The sequence below is a fragment of the Aythya marila genome (genome assembly GCF_965140915.1).
Source record: "Aythya marila genome assembly, chromosome: 1".
NCBI classification, from domain to species: Eukaryota; Metazoa; Chordata; class Aves; order Anseriformes; family Anatidae; genus Aythya; species Aythya marila.
Window position 1 is genome coordinate 144,503,067 of NC_139042.1, and position 7,537 is coordinate 144,510,603.

A 7,537-nucleotide genomic window follows, 5' to 3' on the forward strand; every position below is an offset into this window, starting at 1 on the left:
TCACTTCCCGATGTGAAGGGTGCAGAAAGTAGGAGAAACAAAAGCAAGAAAACTCAGGGGTCAAGGTACAGATAGTTTAATAAGTGAAGAAAAGGGAACAACAAGAACAAAAAATGTGATGTAAAGGCTACATCCTATCAGCAGACCAATGACCAGCCACTCTCCAGGTAACAGCTATGTTAGAAAGAGTATAATCCAGTTTTATTGCGGTGCAGGACCTTAACTAGTGTGAAATACCCCTTTGATTGTTTTGGGTCAGCTGTCCCAACTGTGTCCCCTGCTAGCCTCTTGGTCACTCCCAGCTCACTCGCTTCAGGGCAGAGTGGAAACAAAAGGCCTTGATGCTGCTTGAACAAGCACTGCTTAGTGGTAGCTAAAATATCAGCGAGTTACTACCTCTGTTTCAGCCATAAATCCAAAACCCAGTGTAATATGAAGAAAACTAACTCCATGCCAACCAGACACAGTACATTGTCAAAGATGGATTTAAGTTTTCAATCCAAAGCCATGAAAATTCTCTGGAAAATAAAGATCTATGTGTCTCTCTGCAAGCACATCGGTCCCAATGCTGAGAACTTGTAAAAAGGACATCTCATCATTAAGGCTGTGGTGATGCAAGCTGGGAAGGATAGTCTGTTGAATCTCAAGTGATTGTGGGCCTTACAGTCTTCAATATTAAAGGTAAAATTCACCTTGATGTTTTTGTTTAAACAGTAGGAAAAGACTTACGGATATATCAGCATAAAGTGAGATGTTCAGATAGTGTAGTGGTAGACTTTGTAAAGGTGTGTTTTCTGTAACGTTGCTTTCTGTGGTTGCATGCATGTAAGCATTTTACAGTACTTGTTAGTTCATTTTGAATTAATGGCACTAGTAATTCAAGAGCATGGTAAGCACAACCGTATTCTGAAAGGTTGTTAGGATTGTAAAAGTGAGCCTGCACCTTTGTGTACTTCAAACCCTCCTGAATCCCCTAGGCACTATCTCCCTTTCTGTGATGATCAGTGCTTAAAAGTTCTAGTCACAAACAGCATTCTCCTTAAAACAATGACTAAAATTGTTGCAACAAAACAATCTTTCACTAACGCACCACTAACGATGGCCTTCAGACCAAAATGTAGGTACTTTTAATAATGAAATTATCCTGACAGTTTGCTGTCACTGAGAAACTTTTGGCTCTGTTGACCACCATCAAGCAAAACCCATAGAAGATAATTGATGGCTTATTTGAGATGAGAAAGCTGACAAATCCTTCCCTCCAACACTGCAGTAAAGTCAAGAACTCAGCCCTCAGGGTTCCCAGCTAGCTACAAGGGATGCTGACTTGTACCCCACAAAAAAACAATGTGGGATGCAGTTAGAGTGCAGTGTCTGGGCCAGAGAAAATACAGGTCTGAACAGGGAGGAGAGGGGTTGCTGGTTGCAGAGTTAAGGGAGTATCTCTATGGAAATGTTGGATATGCACGTTGTTAATTCCTGTGGTTAATTTGTTAATTCCTTCTCAGCCTGTCTGGTTCTTTAACGATTTAAATGCATTGAAGAAAAGATGCATGTCATTTTTGGTTTAGAAATACAGAGCCTGTCCTGAATCTGAGGCACTGCAGAAGCAAGATGTAGTGTTGCCAGAAGCAAATAGAAGTCTAGGCAAGGAGAAATGACTGCAGGATTCACCTTTAAACTGAACCAAAATTAAATTTGGCACAGAGAGTTGCTTCTTCATGCTTGAAGCCATAAGCAACTAGAATGGGCAGTACCAGCACAAACCTGAAAAGCTTTGTTTAATCAATTGTGTTCTCTCAGGAGGACTTCAAGGAACAAAAAACTAATATAGATTGGAAAGAAATGGTTATAAATACAAAGGATATGAATGAAAATTAAGATAAATGCACTACCTGTGCATATAATCATTTTCTAAGTAAAAAGAATGCTCTTCTTAGGCCTTGGTGGGTGATACATTGTGGCCCACCCTGCAAATTCATCTATGACGTTATCAGAACCAAAAAAGGTCAAAAATACTTGATAGGTATAACAGACATATTCTGTATGTGGGTGGCAGTTTCTCTAATACAAACCAGTAAGGCCACAGCAGTAGCTTGTGAGCTGGTGGTACAGGTGTTGTCCTTTAAAGATTTATCTGCAAAGTTGTAACAATCTGTGGATCTGTAAGCACACTTTGATAGGAAACTTCTGCAAACGTATCCACAAACATAACGCATAAGAGATTCATGTTGCTTGCTGTATCCAGTTCTTAGTGCAGGAGGAAAAGACAAATGCAGTCTTCACACAAGTAGTAAGAATCTCTGTCAATAAAACAGAAAAGATCCCAATTTTTCCAAATATGAACAAATATCAAAACACGCACATAAAAGAGACAACAGCAAAACATTTAGATAGATTTTTTTTTTTTTCCTGTTTATTATCACAACTGGCTTGCAGAGGGATATTGACAAAAGGATTATTGCCTGATTTTATCAACATGAAATAATTAGTTCACTGACCATTCTCTTCAGGATACATCTGGGGTTGTTACACGTTTCCAATTTGCCAAGCTCTGTAAGCAAATGTCCTTTAAACTGCAGTTTGGGTTCAATGATGCCACATTCAGCAGAATTGCTGTTATTTCAAACTGCTTTATGCAGTTCCAGTCTCCATCATATTGACTTCATAGTGACTTTGCCAATATTGGAATTGCTTTGATAAATTGTTGTGACTGATATTGGCCACTGTCCATTCAGACAGCTGCTCAGATGAAAATACCTGCAAGGAGCAACATTACAGCTACAAGGCCTATCTACAGGGAGCAGCATAAAGAGCCTGAAGACCATCTGCTCCATAAAAGCAGCATTCTGGATATGCACATAAATGGCACATGTTAACAACAAACCTCTTATTGTGTTCAAGCCACAGACCTGCATAACATAGGACCAAAAGCTTGTCTCTGGTACTGTCTGCTGCACCTGTGGGCACCTCCAGCAGCTGCAGTATGGGCAGCATGGCAGAAGAGCCAAAAAACAAACAGAAACAAAACAAAACAAAAACAACAACAACAAACAAGGAAAACAAAACAAAACAAAAACTTTCTCTAGGGGAACCTGATGTTGCTCCTCTGCATTTCTGCTTTGCATTACTATACAGCAAACTATGATTGAACCTGTTCTGAAGTGCAAGTACATCCAAAGCTACTTTAATCTCTGATATGACCTTAAATAACTACAGACAAGACTTAAACATGCATGAGTTCTAGCCTTTAAATTTTAAAATGCTGTTATGACAAAAAGATACTTTCTTTATAGAAAGAGTATGGTAAAGAGAGCACGAATAAAGCACAAAGTCATGACATGCTTTAATGTTTGGAGGTGACCTACATATATAAACCAACCAAAGGTTAGTTTAGATGGATTCTGGGGTATTAATGTTGAGAAATATCTTTTTGCTCTGCTATAAAAATATATATTCTGGATAAGTCATTGACATCTCTCATATAGACATATTTAGAAAAAACTTCACCCTGATATAATGAGCAAGGTGAAAGTGATGTTTAGTAATGACTGCATCCTGAGGATACTCATACTAGATTTATTTGTGAGCACTAGACCCACAGCGCTTTTGGTTTGTGTTAATTTAGCACCAAGATGATAGGTTTCCATACATAATGTAAAGAAAGGCTCTCAGGGAAAAAAACAGAGTAAGATGAGAAGTCCCACTGCTATCTGTACTGGGCTAGTGCAAGTGGCTTTAAGCTTTTCTGTACTTCTGGGATGTTTTATTCCAAGGGAGTTAATAAACTGTGTTGAGTTTTGCTGAGATGTTTTGCTGACAAACTTGCTTACTCCTTTGGTCTGTGTTTTGCTGAGAGGTGAAGGGTTCAACATGTATGTTAGAGTTAACAGGGGCTTGATGTACGGATGATGTAACTGTAAGTGCTGCTTCCTCTATGGGGTTAGTCAGAAGTCTTCCTGGGATTTCAGCACAAGTGCCTATTGTCTTTCTGTAGTCCTCCTTCTTGGTTGTTGTGCACATTTATGGTTAGTTCTGATGTGGATGCAATTTGCAGGAAGCACAGTGTGGATTGAAAAATGTGCTTTTTTACTGCTTGAAGCTTCTGTTTTAATACATCAGTGGTGAATGATGAGTCAACAGTGCTAGTTCAATAAACCTGAAGTTAGCAAATAGGTATGTTGTGCAAGGGGTCCTTGGTTTAGTCCAGCTAAGATGTCCCTTCAGTTCTGACTCTAGGGATTGTTCAGTGAGACAGTCTGAGGAGAAATCTTGACAGTAAAACATCATAACAGCATGCTAGTGTTTTCTTACTTGGATAGTAAGATGTATATGTGGATATATTTTTCTGATAACACAGATACGACGTACTAGGTGCTGGTGGCAAGCTGCTCACAGTGGGAGGGGTGCAGGTGGGCCCTCTATGGGAGCAGGCCAGGAGCTGCCCTGTGCCAGCCACACAACAGACCCGTGGCAGGGCTCAGCTGGGCTCTTCAGCCAAGCTGGTGGCACCTCAGGGAAAGCATATTTAAGAACGGACAGACACCACCACAAAGAGAAAAAGGAGGATGAAATGAAAGTGAGAAACAGCAGAGGGGTCACTGAGGTTGGAGGAGGAGCATGTACTCCATGGTGTATCAAGTATTCCTGAAGCAAGTGCTGCCCATGGAGGACCTGCACAGGAGTGGATGCTTCCCCAGAGGGGACTGTGGCCCCTGGTGAGCCCATGCCAGAGCAGGTGGTAGCAAAACTAAGATGCCCTCCCCTGAGTGTGTTTCACACAGAAATAAACCCTAGTGTGCTGAACCATCATGGCCTTGTGTAATGCCAACTAACCACAGAGGAGGAATTGAGTTAAGTGCAGGGGAGGAAATGTTTCTTTGAAGCAACTGGCACATGCTAAGATGTGGAACAAAGGGCAGCTGTGGTCAGTAATATACCCAACAATAAATTCCAGGAGAAGAACCATAAAAGGGAAGGTATGTTGAAACTGGGAAAACTATGGTTGTGGCAAGTGAGGTATAAATACACTTGAGGCACAGCAGCAAATTGGGCTGTAGTTACTGAGCACTCTCTTAGCAAGGTGGTGATCACCTCCTGGGACAGGAGATACTTCTCCTGTCCCAGTGAACTGAGAGATGCTGGTGGTGCCAGAGTTAACAGAAGGGTGAGGGGAGTTCCAATTTAGCTTGTTGTAGACACATGATGACTTTGTATATCATGTTAATATGAATAGAAATTTGATGCTAATAATTGAGGTAACTGGATTAATATAGTTAGTTGATTAGCTAATAAGTTGTTTGGCTCTGCTCTTTTCAATCATGATATCAAAATGAACTGATTAGCTTTGGCTAACACAGGTACACGCCATACTGCAGCCCATTGAGGGCCCACAATGGAGTATGGTAAAAGGGTGGGAAGGAAGGAGTGGGACAGAGAAACTGCTCTGTTCTACCCCTAATCCACTGCATTGCTTACTGTCTTTCTGTGGCAAGGAAAGGTGGAAAGAGTGGACCTGAGCTGGGGAGTGGGGGAAGAAAAGTTTATTTCCCTAAGTGTGGAAATGTTATTATTATTTTTTTAAATATATATTTTTTATTTCCTTATACCCAAATCACTACTGGAGTATTTATATTAATTAGCAATTAATTAATTAAAATTCCCCAAGGAGAGTCTGTTTTACCCACGACAGTAATTGGTAAGTGATCTTGCAGTCTTTATTGAGTATTCCCATTCTCTTTTTTTGCTCTTTCCTCCCCAATTCTACAGATGGATGAATGAGGGATGTGTAAGCAGTGTGGACCTGCTAGCCAGGGCCAATGTACCACAGATTTAAAACTAACTCTACTAACTAACTCTACTAACTCTACTCTGAGGCAGCAGTAACCTTTACTGTAACAGTAGTGCACAAGCAGGTGAAGAACATAAAATCCACTCCTTGCCCATGGCCAGGATGTTATATTACCCTGTTGTCCATGTCCTCCAATCCTAGGTGTGCATTAGCTTCCAGGATGCCCAGAAGCTGTGACACCAGTGCTCAATGTGCATCTTAACTATAGCTATAGCAAAGAGGCCGTTTGTTCACCAAAAGGGAAAACGTAGCAGAAGCACAGCAAGAAAAATCGTCTTGTGAGTGTCTCTTCAAAGGTGTTGGAACTTGTTTCACATGCAGAACTCAGAAAGCCCCCAGTACCACTAACTGTAGCTCCCACACCTGAGCTGATTATTTTCACAGTCTTTGTCATGTAGCCCAGGAGAAACCTACTAGACTTCATCTACTCAGTCTCATATTCTGTGACTTAGCAACTGGTATCAAGGAAACATATCAGTTTATTAACATAGGCTTAAATGCCCTAATATTGCTGTAGTTTAAGCTTCCTACTGCATTCTACTATCCCTGTGTGAAAAGCATTTAAGTTTCTTTCTTTTGTCAGCATGTCTAAAATAGAAGGGTTTAGTTCAGTTTTTGTGGCATCAGCCAAGTTTGTGAACCTTAATGTTTTGCAGTAGAGTGAATTAGACATTTAGAACTCTATTATCATTTGTACTAATGATAATTTATAGAGGTAATAAATACTTCTACTAAATTGGACTGAGTTATATCAGTAGCATATAGCACTGCAGGACAGAGCTTAGAAATGGGACAATTCAGAATTGAGAAATGGATGAAAACTGACCAATAAAATAAGCTTATCCACAAGTAACAAATTATATCTGTTTGCTTAATTGATGTCATGACCTATAAGGGTTACCCAACCCACCGGATCACAATGCTGTGTTTGTAAGATTCTGCAAAACACAATGACATGGATGTTTTTGTTTCATTAATTTATTTATTACAAATTGCTACATGTTATTACTATTAGGATAAGTATATAATTATATTTACTATAGGCACACATTATTATTTTGAGGTATTACTGTTATTCTCACTCACCAAACTGCTCCAGGAGTGAAGCCAGTCAACCACGGAAAGTCTCTTTGCATGGATAAGCTGCATCATGGAGGACAGAGTCATCTGGCATCTGTGGTTAGAGTCTGGTCTGACCGTGAGGTCTTGTACAGAGAAGCTTGCCTTGGTTGGATAGTGAGTTACTTTTTTATCTTTAGTGTAGGTACAAAAGTGGACTTGAGTTCCTGGAACAGTTGTTGCTTGCTTCAGCTTTCCTAGAAAGTCAGCTTGCTGTTGAAGTTTCTTTGTTCTGCCCTTATCAGTGATGTCCCAGGCTCCCAGTTAAGTAGATATCCTTCTCTGAGAGTATGTTTCTGTTATGACCAGGTCACCTTTATGGCTGTTCCATCACTCATAAGACTTGGTTCATGTATTAGAATCATAGAATATCTGAGTTGGAAGGGAATCACAAGGACCATTAAGTCCAAATCCTGGGTCCCCAAAGGACCACCCCAAAATAAATGAATAAATAAATAAAAATCAGACCATGTGTCTGAGAGCTCTGTCCAAATGCTTCTTGAACTCTGGCAGGGTCAGTGCTGTCACCACTGCCCCGGGGAGCCTGTCCCAGTGTCCGACCACCCTCTG

General features: G+C 40.5%; 1 long non-coding RNA gene across 1 annotated transcript; it reads right to left on the reverse strand.

Moving 5' to 3' along the window:
• Nucleotides 1-1,761: 1,761 nt before the first annotated feature.
• Nucleotides 1,762-7,051, reverse strand: LOC309873855. The gene is made up of 2 exons (XR_014316747.1): nt 6,935-7,051; nt 1,762-2,300 (listed from the first exon to the last, which is right to left on the reverse strand). It is a non-coding gene; the product is annotated as an uncharacterized lncRNA (long non-coding RNA).
• Between the last annotated feature and the right edge of the window lie 486 nt (nt 7,052-7,537).